This window comes from Saccostrea echinata, unplaced genomic scaffold, assembly GCF_033153115.1.
Source record: "Saccostrea echinata isolate AGI-Se365-2 ecotype Australia unplaced genomic scaffold, CSIRO_AGI_Sech_v1 ptg000054l, whole genome shotgun sequence".
NCBI classification, from domain to species: Eukaryota; Metazoa; Mollusca; class Bivalvia; order Ostreida; family Ostreidae; genus Saccostrea; species Saccostrea echinata.
The window spans coordinates 22,303,131-22,318,471 of record NW_026889803.1 but is presented as its reverse complement, the minus strand read 5'-3'; the positions used below and the strand labels follow the sequence as shown (position 1 = coordinate 22,318,471).

General features: G+C 33.8%; 1 protein-coding gene and 1 long non-coding RNA gene across 3 annotated transcripts in view; one reads left to right on the top strand and one right to left on the bottom strand.

The window, feature by feature from the left end:
- Positions 1–15,261, bottom strand: part of LOC133206085 (uncharacterized) — a 51,442-nt gene extending 36,181 nt beyond the window's left edge. Inside the window, exon 1 of the long non-coding RNA XR_009723696.1 lies at positions 15,065–15,261. This is a non-coding gene — a long non-coding RNA (uncharacterized LOC133206085). The remainder of the gene's footprint in view (positions 1–15,064) is intronic.
- LOC133206083 (coiled-coil domain-containing protein 74A-like) overlaps positions 1–15,341 on the top strand; it is a 214,685-nt gene that overhangs the window by 136,985 nt on the left and 62,359 nt on the right. The gene's annotated exons all lie outside the window — the stretch shown is intronic.

Genomic DNA, 15,341 nt, shown 5'->3' with positions numbered 1-15,341 from the left:
TTACCGCTTCCAGTGCATGTAAAGTTTGAAGTTGCCAGTGTAGTGTAAGTCTGTATTGACAGTTAGTTAATTTACACATGAATATATCTAAAAAAAATTAATATATATATGCTAGGTAGCTAATTCAAGTAAATATATTATAAGCACTGAATATACATTTATAGTGATGGACAGGCATGCAGTTTTATCTATTTCGTATATTAAGTTCAGAATATGATAGTTATAAGCCTTCTATAATGCAGACGATTTATTATTCTCTATGATCTGAATGCGAAATTATCCCGATTTCCGAGTTTTACTTTCGATATTAAAAAATATTACATACACTCAAAAAAGGAATTAAGCGATAGAAAATTGTAATACAGTACTGTTTTAAAGCCTTTATAAATAAATTGATATCTGCCACTGAAAAGAAAGAAAATCAATCTATAGATTAGATTTGGTTATTACATATATATTAGATAAAAGGTTAAATTATTTATGACACATGATCTATACTCTATATACCCAAGGAATTATAAAAGATGTGAAAAGGCGACTCTTGGATTCTTGTGAAATACTCAAAGAGTTAAAGAGTGTGTGAAATAATGGTACGCTATATGTTTCTTTTGAAAAAAAAAAACATGATAAAAAAATTGTACAACTCTGTTGATATGTGGGATAAGTATATCTGAATGAACACAATTTTATGCAATGATATATAATCATGTACATGCAACTGACGTCCGTACTTTTCCTTGTAATTCATAAAATTATCTAATTCCTTTGAAGCCCCCCCCCCCCCCCCCCCCCCCGTCTTGAATTTGAATTATATATTCGTTTTAGATTTAAATCTGGAACATGTGAATAACATTACCATTTACATGTATACAGAATTTCATATTTTATGATTATGAAATGTTCAATTTACATGTCTGAGAGAGAGGGAGAGAGAGAGAGAGAGAGAGAGAGAGAGAGAGGAGAGATTCCCTCTTAATCCCGATCCAGACCAAAAATTAGTTCTTTATCGGTCACACCCATTCTTTATTAGATGTTTTCTGATTTCATAGTCAGTCATGGTCACATCCTGTATATTTTTCAGCTTAAAAAGTATCACACGAAGTGCACGTGTGTTGACCTGTCAATCAAAATCACTTGACGCTGTATGCACTGCAATTAAGTAGCCTGAGTTCGAAATGATCTTGAAGTATGATCTTTAAGTAAATCTGCTGCAACAAACTTGTGAAAAAAATAGAATAAAATAAAAAATAAAATATCTCGGTATTATGAACTTCGACTGTGGGACGTAGAGACCGGTCCTTTGGATGAGATCGTATAAATCGAGGTCCCTTGTCGCAGAAGGTGCTGGCATAAAAAAGATTCCCCACTGCTCAATTGCGATAAATGCCAAAGTATAGGACAAAAATTTACAGTCTCCACCGGCGAGTGGTGGCGTCTCCATGTGAGTGAAAAATTCTGGAGAGGGACGTTAAACAACATACGTATAATCAATCAATCAATCAATCAATCAATCGATTGCTGAAGAATTACTGTAATTGAATAATCTGTCTTATAGGTATGTTGTCAAATCTTGATATTATAACTTTACAAAACTCAGTGACTTTACGTTTAATGTGATACTAACTTAATTCATTATATTTTTTATAACACCATCACAATTATGCCAAAACATACACACAGTGAAGTTTATGATAGTACGGTGTACGTTCGTCTGTTTGTTTGTCTTAGAAATGATTGCAAACATTTTTTTTTAAATTGCTAATGATATACGTATATCTCTTATAGGTGCCAAATGTATTATACAAGATTGATAATGAAAATCAAAGTACCTTAAGTACTGAAAGGACTTTTTTCCAGTTATTTTTTTCTTTCACAGTAAATATGATATGTATGTTTTTTACACAGAAAAAAGCAAATTCTTACAGATTTAGAAGAACGGAAGACTTTTTTGTTGCCATGGCAACAAGAGTCTAGTTATTATTATTATTATTATTATTATTCCTCCCAAATTTTGTGAGCGCGATTACTCAGAGATGGCTTGATAGATTTTCACAATTTTTTACAGGATAATAGGTTGATATGTGAAGTTTATATAAAATTCCGTTTTTTGAAAAATTCACTTCCGGTCCGACGTTATGGCCGAATTTTAAATTTTAAAATGGACTTTTGTCCGGCGTTTTTCTCAGAAACGGTTTGAGGTAAAGATGTGAAATTTACAGGAGTATTAGATCATGACATTCTCTTTGTTTCGAAGTTGTTTTCGTGCGTTTCCGGTACTTCTTGTCCGAACCGGAAGTGAACTTGTTTTTAGTCAATTTGTAACTTTTTTGTTTTTTAATATTTTTTCAAGATATTATTATGTATAACAGAGTTTATTCTACAAATACTAAATATATAATTTGTTTTGAAATCAGATTCCACATTTTGTAGATTTTTGGTACCGTCATTTTCCCTATTTACCTAGTGGGCAAAGAAGGATAACTCTGACTTGTAAGTGAGAATAGAACTTTCGAGATAAAGGCGGAAATAGTATCGATGACATTAGAAACATATACACTCTCCATATCAAAATATTTAGACGTTCCATATTCACTCTTCTAAATGTAAGAGTACGTTAGTTACCGCTTCCAGTGAATGTATAGTTTAAAGTTGCCAGTGTAGTGTAAGTCTGTATTGACAGTTAATTGATTTACTCATGTATAATATATCTTTAAAAAAAATACTATATATGTTAGGTAGCGAATTCAAGTAAATAAATTATAAGCACTGAATATACATTTATAGTGATGGACAGGCATGCAGTTTTATTTAATCTCTTATAGTAGTAAGTTCAGAATAAGATACATGTAGTTACTAAGCCTTCTATAATGCAGACGATTTATTATTCTCTATTATTTGAATGCGAATTTATCCCGATTTCCGAGTTTTATTTTCAATATTAAAAAATATTACATACACTCGAAAAGGAGCTGAGTGATAGAAAATTGTAATACAGTTACTGTACTGTTTTAAAGCCTTTGGAAATAAATTGATATCTGCCACTTAAAAGAAGGAAAATCAATTTATAGATTAGATTTGGTTATTACATGTATATTTGATAAAAAGTTAAATTATTTATGACACATGATCTATACTCTATATACCCAAGGAGTTATAAAAGATGTGAAAAGGCGATTCTTGGATTCTTGTGAAATACTCAAAGAGTTAAAAAAAAAATATATGAAAACGCGATTCTGTGTGAAATAATGCTACGCTATATGTTTCCTTTGAAAAAAAAAAAACATGATAAAAAAAATTGCACAGGTCTGTTGATATGTGGGATAAGTATACCTGAATGAGCACAATTTTATGCAATGATATATAATTATGTACATGCAACTGACGTCCGTACTTTTCCTTATAATTCATAAAACTATCTAATTCCTTTGACCCCCCCCCCCCCCCCCCTTCGTCTTGATTAATATTTGGAGACGTTCGTGCAGACAGGCATTTGAATTATATTTTCGTTTTAGATTTAAATCTGGAACATGTGGTTATAATTACCATTTACATGTCATATGTACAGAATTTCATATTCTGTAATGGTACATTTGTCATTATGATACTGAAATGTTCAATTTACATGTACATGTCTGTGTGTGTGAGAGAGAGAGAGAGAGAGAGAGAGAGAGAGATTCCCTCTTCATCCCGATCCTCCTATCCATTTACATAGACCCAAATATATTTCTATATCAGTCACCCATTCTTTATTAAATAGTTTCTGATTTCACAGTCAGTCATGGTCACATCCTGTATATTTTATTTTATTAGTATCGCACGAAGTGCACGTGTGTTGACCTGTCAATCAAAATCACCTGACGCTCTATGCACTGCAATAAAGTAGCCTGAGTTCGAAATGATCTTGAAGTATGATCTTTAAGTAGATCTGATGCAACAAACTTGTGAAAATATAAAATAAAATAAAAAATGTCCCGTGTCGCAGAAGGTGCTGGCATAAAAAAGATTCCTCACTGCTCAATGGCGATATAAGTGCCAAAGTATAGGACAGAAATTTTAAGTCTTCACCGGCGAGTAGTGGCGTCTCCATGTGTGTGAAAAATTCTCGAGAGGGACGTTAAACAACATATGATCAATCAATCAATCGATTGCTGAATAATTACTGTAACTGAATAATCTTTCTTATAGGTATGCTGTCAAATCTTGATATTATAACTTTACAAAACTCAGTGACTTTACGTTTAATTTGATACTAACTTAATTTATTATATATATTTTTTATAACACCATCACAATTATACCAGAACGTATACACAGTGAAGTTTATGATAGTACGGTGTTTGTTCGTCTGTTTGTTTGTCTTAGAAATGATTGCAAACATTTTTTTTTAATTGCTAATTATCCTTGCTCTATGATATACGTATATCTCTTATAGGCGCCAAACGCAGTATACAAAATTTATCATGAAAATCAAAGTACCTTAAGTACTGAAAGGACTTTTTACCAGTTATTTTTTTTTCTTTCACAGTAAATATGATATGTATGTTTTTTACACAGAAAAAAGCAAATTCTTACAGATTTAGAAGAACGGAAGACTTTTTTGTTGCCATGGCAACAAGAGTCTAGTTATTATTATTATTATTATTATTCTTATTTTTTAGACAAATTTTGTGCACGCAATATCTCGAGAACTATTCAATGGTTTTTCATCAAACTTTCAGGGATAATGCGCTTTTAAATGCCATTGTTACATTTGAAAGAATTTTCGAGAAATTCGCTTCCGGTTCCAAGTTATGGACATTTTTCTGATTTTGAAATGACATTTTATCCGCACGAGATCTAAAGAACGGCTAAAGATATGAACTGGAGACTTGTTGGAGAGCATAGAACATGACTTCTAAATATGCGGGTTTGCCTTTTCGTGCGTCGTGAGTACTTCCGGTCGCTACCAGAAGCGAATTTAAAAAGTCAATTTTGTCAACTTTTACGTTTTTCAATATTTTTCTTTGATTTTAGTAGGGTTAATAGAGACTCTTATTGTAATGCTTAATATATAATTTGTTTTTAAAATTGTCTACTAGAATACATTTTAAAAATAGATTTTTTAGACAAATCTTGTGCACGCAATATCTCGAGAACTCTTCAATGGTTTTCCATCAAACTTTCAGGGATAATGCGCTATAACATGCCATTGTTACATTTGAAAGAATTTTGGAAAAATTCGTTTCCGGTTCCAAGTTATGGACATTTTCTGATTTTAAAATGAAATTTTATCCGTGCGAGATCTGAAGAACGGCTAAAGATATGAATTGGAGAAATGTTGGAGAGCATGGAACATGACTTCTAGATGTGCGGGTTTGCCTTTTCGTGCGTCGTGAGTACTTCCGGTCGCTACCGGAAGCGAATTTAAAAAGTCCATTTTTTCAACTTTTACGTTTTTCAATATTTTTCTTTGATTTTAGTAGGGTTATATTCCTTTATAGATGCAAGTTACGGAACATAATAGGTATCAGATTCCTTGAGCGTCATATGGCGAGACGTGTTTTGTTGCAAAACATTCAAGACTTTTCATTAATGTGTTACTAATTGGAATAGTCCACTTTGGGGGTTAAGAGGAATATAAAATGTGTCAGAAAACTTAGCGCTGCCTTTATGTTACTTGACCGTATACGATATGTTATATGTACAGTGTGATAAATAAACATTCTTAGGCTCCAAAATCAGGCTATAGCAACATATTTTTTTTTTAATTTCATTGAAGCTATCACGTACACTCATTCAATATTGAAGACACATTTCAAAGAAAAGGTGCGAAGATTTACTCGTGACGTTTGGCGCGAAATAAAGTATCTTGACCCGCCTTTCACAAATGGTCTGATGCAGTAGTGTAGAAGTACAGAAAAAGATTATACGGACATGTCTGTATTTGGAATTGCATAGAATCGAAAGCTGAATACATAAAGAATAAAGGAAGTAAACACAATAGTTTTTTATTTTTTTAGTTTTTATCAGTAACAGATTATTTTCTCTGCTATCAGTTATTGTTAAAGCTCAAGTAACAAATCCGATGTAAATCTACTAGCACTTGCACAAAATTTAGCTGGCTAGTTTTCATCCTATAATTCTGCACTATAAGAAAAAAAAATTAACCTGCCTGACACTCGTTACTTCAGAGAATGAGTGCAAGGTAAACATCGATAATGGCTGGTACATTTCGCTAGTGTAGTGGTTTCAATATTAAAGAACAAGGTTCACTTAGGGCCTTTTTTTGGCCCTGTGAATTTCAGAAAAACTGAAACTGCTTGGCTTTAGTTGACAATGCATTAAATATCATTTAGACCTTTGATGACTGTGTATCTATCAAAAATGACATAATTTTCTGGCTAGCCTATGCATTAAGACGTCATGAATTGCGTCATTTTCCTCGTATCCTGAAAATTTCTACAAAACAGCAATTTTTAAAGCTATTTTTCGATGTCGATATTTAATATAGGACGTAACCTCTTATCTTAAATATGCAATTATTAAATGATAGAACTATTTCTGAGGATTACAAAACCTGTTTTTTCGTTTTAGATCAGAGGATGCGCTCATTTTATTTCTCTTCTTTCTTTTTTAAACTAAAACTTGCATCACTTTATTGCATCTCTTTCGCTGTTTCAAAATATGTTAGATTCCACTGGAAATAATCGTCAACTTCCGGTCTATTGCTCGACAACAGTAAACGACTGAAGTCTAAAACTTTCACGACTGATAGTCTGTCATCAGTTTATTTGAATCGTGACAAAATCTTGTATCGCCGTTACTTCCGATCGTGACAGGAAGTGATGCAAAAAAGGGAATGCTTAATGGTTAGCACGTTGGATTTTCAGGCTGACGACCAGGGTTAAATCTCGAGAGTGTCTGAATTTCTTTTATCACTTTTTCAGCTTGAGTTTTCTTTTTTCAGAATCGGACGGAAGACCTCTCATTGCTCGCAATGAGTTTCTAGTTATTATGTTCCCCAAACAAAGTTTGGGAACATATTGTTTTTACTCTGTTTCTTATTATTATTATTATTATTATTATTATGATTCTTTTTTCTTCTTATTTCTTCTCCGGTACTTTTTTGTCCGCGAGTGTTCTCGGAAACTGCTCATTCAATTGAGTTAAAACCTTTTTAGGGTTAATAGGCATGTTATGTAGATTTGCGGAACAAAGGTCATTTTGCGCGCACGTGCATGCACGTGCGTGCGCGTGCAATGGGTAAAATGACCAATATACTTGATATAGCTGTAATTTTTATATTTTTTGGTGAAATGCTTTGATATTCAGAATATAAGGATATATTAAAAGTGTGAACAAGATGACATGGTCAACATGCACATGCATGCGCGTGCGCGCACGCGCAAAAGCGTAAAATGACTTATTTACTTGATAATATCGTAACTTTTATACTTTTTGATGAAATGCTTTGATACTCAAAATATTTATATATATAGAAAGAGTAGACAAGATGACATGGTCATCATGCACATGCATGCATATGCTTGCACGTGCGCGCGCGTGCAATGTGTTAAATGACTTATATAATTAATATAGCCGTAATTTTTATATTTTTTGATGAAAAGCTTTGATATTAAGAATATATAGATATATTAAAGTGTAGACAAGATGATTTGGCCATCATGCACATGCATGCACATGCGCGCGCGTGCAGTGTGTTAAATGACCAATATACTTAATATAGCTGTAACTTTTATATTTTTTTGATGAAAAGCTTTGATACTATGAATTAACAGACATATTATAAGTGTACAGAAAAAGGCATGGTCATTATGAACATGCATGCATGTGCGCGTGCGCGCAATGCTAAGATGACCAATATGCTTGATTTAGCCGGAACTTATATATTTTTTGATGAAATGTTTTGATACTGAGAATATAAAGATGCATATATAGTATAGATGGGATGACATGGTCATCCTGCACATGCATGCACGTACGCGCGCGTGAAATGCAAAAAATTACCAATATACTTCATTGCCTTAATTAATGAAGCTTACAGGAAAAAAGTCACCAAAAGGGAGTTGGGGAGCGTTTGGGGAACATCTGTAACGGTCCCCATTACAATTATAACTAGTTATTATTATTTTTCTTCCTGGGTACTTTTTTGTCCACGAGTGATCTCCGAAACTATACATCCGATTGAGTTGAAACCTTTTTAGGGTTAATAGGAATATTATGTAGATTTGCTGAACGAAGGTCATTTTGCGTGCACGTGCATGCACGTGCGTGCGCTTGCAATGAGTAAAATGACCAATATACTTGATATACCCATAACTTTCATATCTTTTGATGAAATACTTTGATACTCAGAATATAAGGATATATTAATAGTATAGACAAGATGACATGGTCAGAGTGCACCGCATGCACATGCGCGCATGCGCATTGATTAAGATAACCAATACAATTGATATAGACTTAACTTGTACATTTTTTGCTTTGACACTCAGAATATAAATATATATTAGAAGTGTAGACAAGAAGACTTGATCAGCACACACATGCATGCACGTGCGTGCACGTGCAATGAGTAAAATGACCAATATACTTGATATAGCCATAACTTTCAACTCTTTTGATGAAATGCTTTGATACTCAGGATATCAGGATATATTAATAGTGTAGACAAGATGACATGGTCAAAATGCACATTCATGCACGTGTGCGCATGCGCAATGATTGAAATAACCTATATGAATGATATAGACTTAACTTGTATATTTTTAGATGAATTGCTTTGAAACTCAGAATTTAAATATATATTAGAAGTGTAGACAAGATGACATGGTCAGCACGCACCTGCATGCACGTGCGTGCGCGTGCAATGAGTAAAATCACCAATATACTTGATATAGCCGTAACTTTTACATTTTTTGATGTTATGCTTTGATACTCAGAATATATAGACATATTATAAATGTAGACAAGACGACATTGTCAACATGCATATGCATGCACGTGCGCGCGCATGCAATGCTAAAATGACAAATATACTTGATATAGCTGTAACTTTTATACTTTTTGATGAAATGATTTGATACCCGAAATATGTAGATATATTTATAGTGTTGACAAGATGACACGGTCATCATGGACATGCATGCACGTGTGCGCGCGTGCAATGCGTAAAATGACAGATATACTCAATATAGCCGAATTTTTTTTTATCTTTTAATGAAATTTGAATATAAAGATGTATTAAAAGTGTAGACAAGTTGACAAGGTCATTTTGTAAATGCATGCCCGTGCGTGTGTAATGCGTATAAAAAAACAATATACTTGATTGCCTTATTTAATGAAGCTTACAGGGAATAAGACACCAAAAGGAAGTTGGGGAGCGTTTGGGGAACATCTGTAACGGTCCCCGTTACAATTAATACTAGTTATTTATTATATACTGTATCAGTATATTATTAATATTTATTGAAATTGAGCATTTAAATAGATGAGATTCTCAGATACACAAAGACTGGGCATCCGAGTATATTTTTCAAACCTACAAGTACTATCAGCTTCCCCGTGCTTACACATGCAATGTACTTTTTCAAGGGCCTCAAATTGTGCAGTGCTTCTAGATCATTTTGTTTTGGAGGCTACCTCTAAGTCACGGGTTCAAATCCCAGTAAGGGACGTTGAGACCAGTCCTTCAAAGGAGACTGTAAAAATTAGTTCCAGTGTCGCAGTAGATGCATAGGTGTAACATAGAATTTTGATCTGGATTGAAAATTAAGACCATAGATGTTGAATTTAGACCCTAAGCCACTGAAAAATTGAGCTGGGTCATGGAATTTTGACCATGAGACAACTTTGATTTATTCAATTAAATATACACACTTAATTCAGTTTTATTCTTTACAAAAATCATGTTTACATTAATATACTTCCATTCATAAGTTGACTTGATATATACCGGTGAACTTGAAATAAAAGAAACCATAGAATCTGCCACAAACGTTTCTTATTTGGAAATTTTACAGACTATAGACAATAAAGGCCAACTAACAATTGTGTAATGTAAATCATATATATGGTACCAATTCTGATGCACCAGATGTGCATTGCGACATATTATGTCTCTTCAGTGATGCTCATGCTGAAATGTTGGAAATCCAAGAAATTTAAATTAAAAAAAAACAAAGACTGTTACAGTAGCCATATATGTCGAATGAACAGAGGTATGCACGAGGGAGATAATTCTTAATTTTGAAATAAATATCTAAATTTTACGAGAGCAATTAAATATAAATCCATATTGTTAGGCTTTTGTTTTTATACTGAATTCAACTACGGAATGTTCAATAATTAGGGATCAAGGCGGGTGTGACCAGTCAACAGCGGAAGCTTACACTCCCTAAGCACTTGATCCCACCTCTGGAATTTGCAGGGGCCCATGTTTTATTCCCAATCTACAGATTGTATTGTTTATAGATGCTACGAAATTTAGAAAGTAGTGACAAAACTAAGGTTGTCATGCATGAAAATAAGTTCAACAACATACTTATATACTTGGGCTGATATGCTTATTTCTTTTATTGTGGCAAAACGAAAATTTTGAAACTGAGGCCATCTTTGAAAAATTGTTTGGTTGCCCTCTCCCGACTGGGTAAAAATGGCCTGACTCAAAACTTTTTTTAACCTCTAAGAAGGAATTTTTTTTTTTATGCAGTCAGGAAAATAGATTTTGATAATTCAGTAGTGATGTTGAAATTTTCTGGAAAAAAAATTCTCACCAACCTACAGACCCAATTTTTTTTCATACCCAGTTGGGAGAGGGCAATCAAACATTATTTTAAAGTTGGCCTGAAATATTAATAAACAGACCCAGATAAGCCTCTTAAAACAACTTCAAGTTCAAAGACACTTCAAGGCTCTGTAGTTAGGCTCAATATTCAGAAGGGTCAATTTTCAATGTGTCAAGGTCATGAGAGATTAGAAAAAAAATTACCAATCTATTGAAAAATGACCCTGGGTATAAATTCCATGACTTTTGGTCTCAATTTTCAATGGTGTAAAAGCACCCCTGGTTCAATATTCAACGTTGAAAAATGATCTGTGGGTCAATTTTCAACTCGGGTCAGTATTCAACATTACACTGGCACAAAGAAGATCCCCCACTGTTCTATTGCCAGAAGTGCTGAGTACAAGTCTAAATTTAGAACCCAAATATTCAAATGTTGTGGTCCCATCAATTCTCAAAGAAATTTAAAGCAGAGAAACAACCAATCTTCAAGGACCTAATTTAAAAAAAAACACTGGACTCTCAGGAAGCTGTTTCATGATTTCAAAACTATTATATTGAAATTTTCGATTTCTTTGATCACTTCCTGTGACGACCGGAAGTGACGGCTGACGGATTTAAACATATTCTGCAAACGTACTTGTCATGATCTATAATCCCTGAAAGTTTGAGGTCTTAATCGTTTACCGTTTCTGAGATATCGTCTGGACATGATCTCTTTTAAAAAAACGGAAATCGGACATATCTAACGACCGGAAGTGAATTTTGCAAAATCCTTAAAAATGTTTTTAGTTTATTTTATTTCTCATAATCCCTGAAAGTTTCAAGAGAATCCATCGAGCCATCTCTGAGAAATCGCTTGGACAAAAAATGGGAAAAAAATAATAATAATAATAAACAGTAGAATCACTATAAGGTCTTCCGTCTGAAACGGAAGACCTTAATAATAATAATAATAATAAGAAACAGAGTAAAAACAATATGTTCCCAAACTTCGTTTGGGGAACATAATTACCATACCTTTACTGGATTCCTAACTTCATAAAAATCCTTACAAACAAAGGCACATAGCGGGTTCTAGTAAATGTATTACCAAGCCCCTTTCTTTACTCCTCCCTAAAATATTTACTGTAATGAAGGAGAAACTTCAGGAGTACTGTACATCAGTATATTCGAGAAGTGGTGTAAATCAGATGTGGATACTTAAAAACTCCTAAGAACTTTTGGAAAATTTGAAATCACAAAATTTTACTAAAATCAATAGCATCATAACATACGACTTTTCAACACTTTAGTTTATACAACCATTCCCTACGATAAATTAAAGTCCAGGCTTTTTGACATCATACGAGGGGTGATCAAAAAGTTCACGAACTATCTCTATATTTTCAAAACCACAATTCAGATCAGAATGAAATTTGGCACACATATAGTCATACACATGTTCTATATATAGTAGTTTTATGTAATGTTTTGCTCCATGTTTGTGACGTCACAATGTGAAAATGACGTCATTAGGTAGGTTACTTGTGACAAAAAATGATTGACTCAGTCGTGCTCGAGCAATGAGCAGTTGTAAAGTTTAATGTGTATCTTGGAAATTCCTTTGCAGTAGCATATAATACTTTATACAAAGTTTATGAAGACAAAAGACTAACCAGGAGTTCAATCATTAATTGGATTGATTGTTTTAGTGAAAGAAGGGAGATGGTTAAAAATGATGTTTGTTCTCTTGCCCAGTGAAAGCAAGCTGGGAAAGAGATGTGTCCTCAGTTGAGCAATTTGATATGAAAGACCGCCAAGTTACAGTTAGAAAAATAGTTGAATATCTTAACAATAATACAGTTATTAAATCCCTAAAACATCATTTACTTTAGACTTTAATCATATCAGATATGATAAAAAGAACGCGCCATGCCTTATATCCACATTGGATAAACGACGCTCCCAAGACAAAAGACTCGGGATGTGATGGTCACCATGCTCATTTCAGGAAAGGATGTCCTTATCCACCCATCCTATTGCCGAGATTTGGCCATTTTTGACAAGTTGACTGTTCTTGTTATAAAAAATAACTTGCATGGTAAGAAATATAAGACTCAGAAAAATCTTTTACATCTTGTGAACGGAACGCTTCGGAGCATGTCACGTGACCGCCTGTATCACGTGATTCGCGCATAGGCAGAACGGTGGCAGATGTGCATTTAAATTGGAGAGAACTACTTTAAAAAATAATGAACACTAAAACCTAATTTCATTTCTTTTATGGAAGTTATTCAATTAGTTCGCAAACTTTTTGATCACACCTCATAGACAGCTGCTTTTTCAATAAAAATGGAACTGTAAATATATACTTACCTTGTCATTGGTCATTTACAGAATTATTTTGTTAAAAAGCACCCTGATAGTACACACAAGTACACTGAAGTTGATATTAAAAAGATGCTTGAGTTTCTGATTGACAATATCTATGTAGTTTTTGGAGATCAGGTCTTCCAACAATCTGTTGGAATTCCCATGGGAACCAATTGCGCGCCCTTATTAGCAGACCTATTTTTGTATTCATATGAAGCAGAATTTATTCAAAAACTTCTGCATGAGAAGAAGAAAACACTTGCTGTGGCCTTCAACACGACATTTTGATATATTGACAACGTTTATCAATTAACAATAGCTACTTTCATTCATAAGTCGACTCGATGTATCCCAGTGAGCTTGAAATAAAAGATACCACAGATTCTGACACATCTGTTTCATATTTAGATATTTTACTAGAAAAAGATGTTAATGGTAACCTAACAACAAAGCTTTATGATAAACGTGATGTCTTCAACTTTTCAATCGTCAGCTTCCCTTACTTATGTAGCAGTATACCCTTATCACCTGCATATGTGGTTTATGTCTCTCGGTTGATTTGATACGCAAAAGCATGCTCTACGTATGAACAATTTCTAAAACGAGACAAGCTATTGACAAACAAGTTGACGAAACAAGGGTATCAACAGTCTCGTTTGAAGTCATCTTTTTGCAAGTTTTATGATTGATACAATGACCTTGTCAGCATACTGTAGATTCCTAAATATACGCGAAGAATTAATTAACGCGTAATTACGCGAGGAGCACCACTCGCGAAATAAAATAACTCGCTTTTATTTTTATGGTGTTGAAATTAATGTTAAATCTCATTGTAAACTGTCCATTCGCGAATTATTGTTCTCGCGATTTGGCGTCTAAGAGCCCTTTCGCGATATTAAGTACTCGCGTAAAATAAGGAATTTACAGTATACAACCTATCATTGAGTAAACTGCTTACTGACGTTTTTTATACTAATTGTTAGGCCATTATTTATACACTGAACTGTCTACGGATTTCTCTGATATTACCCAGTCATAACAAGGAGCACACGGCGGGTGTGACCGATCAGCAGAGGATGCTCACTCCTCCATGGCACCTGATCCCACTTCTAAATTTTGAGGTCCGTGTTTGCTCTGCTTCAAATTTGCATTGTTTCATTGGACTTTCGAGATTGAATACTGTTCGTTATCTTCATATTTCACCTTTGTTTTATAACACAATATAACCCTCTATGACCACATGTTATGGCGTCATTTTGTTTCCAACAGGGCTAAAAAATCTCAGGTGAGACTGTGGCCCTTGGGCCTCTTGATTTTTTTTTTTAATTATAAACTTTAATATGTATATGTCTTTGGACAAAAAAGAAGCTCAATTAACAAAACATACATTAGATATTCTTGAAATGGTATTATCTTTCCTTCTCTTTCACATAAGGAGTACTACCGGTAAATAGAATCATAACTTAGAGTAGTCACTAAATGTATTTCAAAACCCAAGACTGTTAAAAAGGATCTTTGGTGTCTTGGAGTTGGAATACTTCAAAACATTTACTTAGTATTGTAGTTGCATGGGTCTTAATTTATAATACTAAGTGAACAACTCAAGAAGCATGTATCCTTATTTATTCTTAATAGCATCTTACCATGTCAAGCCATAGTACCAAAGTGACATCCCCTTTTTATGTAAAATAGACTTTTGCCACAAATAAAGCATGGTAATTTTAATTCCAAGCCTGCTTGCCTTCCCCCCACTTTTTTTTTTTTTTACCAAAAACAGAGCCCCTCCCCCAACACACAAAGCTGTGAAATTGTACTCAGCATGAATTAGATAAGTGAACCTTATCACAGATTAAATAAATGTGATTGAGGTCTATAGATTAAAATTGAAATGAATTGTCATCTTTGTCCATGGAAATACCCCTTTACCTTGAAAAGGATGCAGAACATATATCCCAAAAAGGGCACCGCAAAGAGGAGCATCCCCTCACAAACGAGTATATCTATAAATCAAAACAGCATTCAACTCCATCCCAATGCAAATTACATCACTTCCATTACACACACAAGGACACTTCCCTTACGAACACAAGGACAAACTAATTCACGCCCACCCCACACACGCAAGCACGTTACTATATCCCCACGAACTCTGTTGCAAGTGGATAATTACCTACCAGGGTATTAAATTTTTGGCACATGGCCA